Source organism: Morone saxatilis, unplaced genomic scaffold, assembly GCF_004916995.1.
Source record: "Morone saxatilis isolate NCDOM2014 unplaced genomic scaffold, NCSU_SB_2.0 Contig12, whole genome shotgun sequence".
NCBI classification, from domain to species: domain Eukaryota; kingdom Metazoa; phylum Chordata; class Actinopteri; family Moronidae; genus Morone; species Morone saxatilis.
This window is the reverse complement of record NW_023339674.1, coordinates 143538-148794: the sequence shown is the minus strand read 5'-3', so window position 1 is coordinate 148794 and position 5257 is coordinate 143538.

The window sequence follows — 5257 nt, the reverse complement described above, 5'->3', positions numbered from 1 at the left end:
ATGAGCTGTATGCAGTATAAGTACTGCAGTATTATATGGAGTGTATGCAGTATAAGTACTGCAGTATTATATGAGCTGTATGCGCGAGCTATAGTAGCTGGCAGTAGTCTGGTCCTTCCTCTTTGACTTTGTAGGCTAGTGGTAAGGAGCCTGGCGACCCATGTACAGAGGGCTGAAGTCCTTGCTGCAGCGGTCACGGTATTGAATCCGGACCTGCGGGCTTTGCTGCGTGTCACGTGCTGCGTGCTACGGTAAGCGTACTGGACTCATTTCCGGTAACTTTGTCGGTGAATGGTTTGGTCGTTGTAAACTGTCAGTTAACGTAGAATATAAACTTAATTTACTCGTACAGTGGTTATTTACCCGTTAACGATAAACGTAGCTCGTTCACCTTAAACACTCGTAGCGTACTTTTTCTTTTAGCGACTTTTTCGCTATTTTGCAAAGTTTTCCACAACGCTAGTTTCAATAAGCGACTAAGCAGTAGCGATGGCTTATCCTCTCCTCTCTCGTCCTGCTCAGGTGTGCCAGATGTTTAGTTATTCTCTGCTCCTTTAGGGCGATAATGGTACATGTATTAAGTGTAGTTATTCACTGCGCTGGAGGCGAGGATTAGCAAGGTTAAGAGGCACGGCACCGACCGAGAGTATCATCAGCCACCATAGTAGCCAGCCACAGGTAGCCGGGTGCGGTCCGACGAAGTAGCTTCAGGTAGCGTCCTCCGGTAGATCCCGGTAGTTCTCCGGTAAGCGCGCCGGTAGATCCCGCGGTAGTTCCTCCGGTAGATCTCCGGTAGATCCCCGGTGAGGAGTTCCCCCGGTAGTTTTCCCGGTAGATCCCAGCCGGTAGTTCCTCGATAGTTCCGAGCAGCCGGGAAGGGACAGGGAGGCTGGGTGGACTGGAACGGAGGAGGCATAAAATGCCGCAAGCCACAGTTCACCCAAACCGTTCAGTTTCTTAATAGATTTTCCCCACTCAGCGAACACCCGCTGAGGAACAGACTTCTGGGTTATTGGCTTTCTATAGTCAGAACATGAAGTTAGTTGAGGGGGTTTGGTTAGCCAGCGGGCCAATAGTTAGAATGTCTCCCTGGGGGCCAGGAGCGGCGGATGTTGAATCATATTTAAAACTGCTGGCTAAAGATAAACGTAAATAAATAAGATTGTATTCACGGGGTGGCCGGTAATGACAAAACCGATTACGCCAATCGCGAGGTCACTAAGATTAATGTTGGAGTCGGTGTGTAATTTATGCAAAAACATGTCGGACACCGTTAGTCTTTCTCTGGGGAAAAAAAAAAAACCCCTGCCCAATGCCGACCAGTTGGATGACATGTATAGCCGCATGGTCATTCCACCGGCTGGCTGTCGAGGGGTGGGTCCAGAAAACGATTGGGCTTCATAAGATAACTGGCAAGCCTTTTTGGGGAAAGCCTGTCTGATTAGGAGAGACGCATCCATCCCACTTTGGATGGGGCTCTCTTATCCCAGTTGAATATTGGCGAAGTCTATTTCTAAATCCTGACAGTCCAGAGTTGGGACCAGAAGCGAGCTGCTGTCTAACACTTTCTCTGTGCTTCCACTTAGTACAGTCCCCACCCAAAACCCTCATAGAGCACTGTGTCTGTCCCCCGACACAGGAAATATTAAAAGAAATAAAATCAAGGAGGGGTTAAAACATGAAAATCTAATAAAATTAAAACTAACTCCTCTGTTAGCACAACATAAAAGGAATGAAATGTGGACTGGGTTAAATATCATTGGTCTCTGTCCTCTAAAGTGTTTTACGTGAATGAATTAATATCAGATTCATGTATTGATTTACTTTGCTTAATGAAACCTGGTTGGTCCCACGGAGGATGATGTTAGCTAAATGAATCACCCCCCAGTCATATTAATACTCACATCCCCCGACGGCACATTGCGAGGAGGGCGAGTTAGCACATTATGATTCGAGCGTTTTAATGCGACCCTAAACCAAAACTAATTATAATTCATTTGAAAGCCTGTTCTTATCTTACTCATCCAAACTGGAAAAACTCTGCAGGCCAGTTCTATTTGTTATAGTGGTACCGCCGCTCCTGCGACCGTACTCTGATTTTATTCTGAATTCTCAGATTTTTATCAAGTTTAGTCCTTAAATCAGATAAAAGTAATTATTGTAGTGATTTAATATTCAGTGGATGTTGACAATGACAGCCTTAGTAATGCATTTATCTCATTAATAGACTCAATTGCTTCTGTCAGGGAGGTGTAAATAAACCAAACTATTGTTTTAATCACACTCTTGACCTCGTTTATCATATGGCATTGATATTTGAACATTTGATAGTCTTTCCACATAATCCTTTCCTATCGACCCATATTTAATAACTTTTGATTTCTATTATTTAGATTTATAAAGCATTAGGCAAACTTCCTACAGCAGATGTCTATCTGAGTGCCTGTAGCTAAATTTCAAGGGAGGAGATTTCCTCAGTGTTCAATCCAATGCCGATGGTCTGAATATAACAGAGTCCTATCTTAACTTTTAGTCACTCCCAAATTGATAATCTTGTTAATTAGTGCTGCAGGCCTCTCTGCCCGATTCAACGTTAGAATTCTATCGGCCCTTAGAAAACAGAAAATAATAAACATAGTAAACTAGCGCCGTTGTCAACCATCAAACTCGCCAATTAAGCAAGAAACAAGGAAATCAGAAAGGAAAACTGGCGCGCTTTCGAAATTACTTAGGTGTCGCTTCGGATTTGGAAATGATCTTAAGAATTATAGAAAGGCCCTCCGTAATGCCAGAGGCAGCTATTACTCAGCACCTAATAGAAAAAATAAGAACAACCCTAGGTTCCCTCTTCAGCCACTGTACCAGGCTGACAGAGAGCCACAGCTCTATTGAGCCCATGCTATCCCCCATAAATTTAAGTAGCCAATGACTTTATGAACTTCTTATAAAAAATGTACTATTAGGAGCAGGAAAATTAGTCACCAAATACCCTTAATTAACTATTGCAGGCTCTCCAAGTACAGAAATTTTACCTTAATGCCACCTCAGATATATATTAGAATGGTTTTTCGGCTATCGCATCTTCATCATTTAACTTCAATAATTTCTTCATCGAAGCCATCAAACCTGTCTGTTAGATCCAATCCAACTAGCATTGCTTAAAGAAGTTAGCTACCCTTAATTCGCCACTTCTTTACTGGATACGATTAATCTTTCTTTATTGTCAGGGATATGTTACCACAGTCCTTTAAAGTAGCTGTAATTAAACCCCTTCTTTAAAAACCCACCCTCGACCCAGGGGTTTTTAGCCAACAGTAGACCGGATTTCTAACCTCCCCTCTTCTCTAAGATTCTAGAAAAAATAGGGTCGCCAAACAGTTGTGTGCTTTTTACATAGCCAATAATTTATATGAGGATTTTCAGTCAGGATTTTAGAGTTCATCACAGCACAGAGACAGCTCTGGTTAAAGTTAGTAATGACCTTTTGATTGCCTCGACGCAATGCGTCTTGCCTCTCTTACTCTGTATTATTTAGATCTTAGTGCTGCATTTGACACCATTGCACCATAATATTCTTTACAGAGACTTGAGCAACAAATTGGCTTAAAAGGAACCGCACTTAAACTGGTTCTTAGTCCTATTTTATCAGTTCGTTCACAGTTGTTGCACGTTAAGCGATGAATCTCAATAAATACTACCAGTTAATCATTGGGAGTTCCACAAGGTTCTGTACTTGGACCGAATGCCTATTTTTTTATAATCCTCCCTTTTAGGCAAATCTCTTAGGATTCACTCCAATTACTCCATTGATGCAAGATGATACGCAGTTATATCTATCAATCAGCCTGATGAAATTAATCAATTATCTAAATACAAACATGTCTTAAGACAATAAATCCTGAATGAGCTGCAATTTTCTGTGTTAAAACTCAGAGAAAAAAACCGCGAAATCTTATACTTGGCCCCAAAAAACCTCAGAGACTCACTTTCTAAAGATAAGCTACTCTTAGAGGCATTCCTGGCCTCTAGTGACCCACGTCAGGAATCTTGGGTATCTTTGATCAGACTTGTCATTAATTCCACATAGCAGTTCCAGGAATCTCACCATCATCATCATCATCACCATTACCATCATCATCATCACCATCATCACCATCATCATCCATCATCACCATCATCATCATCATCATCACCATCACATCATCATCATCATCATCACCATCATCATCATCATCATCATTCATCACCATCACCATCATCATCATCATCATCACCATCACCATCATCATCATCATCACCCATCATCACATCATCATCATCATCATCATCATCATCACCATCACCATCATCATCATCATCATCACCTTCATCATCACCATCATCACATCATCATCATCATCACCATCATCACCATCATCATCATCATCATCACCATCACCATCATCATCATCATCATCACATCATCATCATCATCACCATCATCATCATCATCACCATCATCAACCATCACCATCATCATCATCATCACCATCACCATCATCATCATCATCACCATCATCACCATCATCACCATTCATCACCATCATACATCATCACCATCACGATCATCATCCCACTCATCATCATCATCATCACTTCCTGTAGTTCTCAATAACAGCTGATGTGACGTCAACACAGCACAATGCCCCGCCCCCCCCAATATGTCTAAGAGCCCCAGAAACTGTGGCTCCGCCCCTGCTGACCTCACGCATACGATGGAGGTCAGAGGTCAGTGACACAGAGGTGGAGTCAACATGGGGGGGTCAATGTGTGTGTGTGTGTGTGTGTGGCAGCTGGTTGTTTCTCACACAGGAAACAAAGGAAGTGAAATTGAACTTATAATGTACTGTTACACATTATTATTATTATTGTTGTTATTATTGTTTACGTCTGTTATCACTGCTGTTATATCAGCTTTCTGAGATTAGTGGTATTTACAGGAATAAACATGTTTGTTTACGTTTGTTTTGAGAATATCAATATGGTGTAATAATGGTTGAAAGCTCAGAAATATAATAATAATAATAATAATAATAATAATAATAATAATAAATGTCTGTTTTTGTTCATATAAATGATTTATTATTGGCTCATGAGCATCATTAACATTATTGATCTGATCAGTTTACAGCGAAAATACATCGAGGAGAGCGGGAGGAGGGCAGCACCTTCATCCTCCTCATCCTCCTCATCCTCAGTGTGTGTGTGTGTCGCTGTG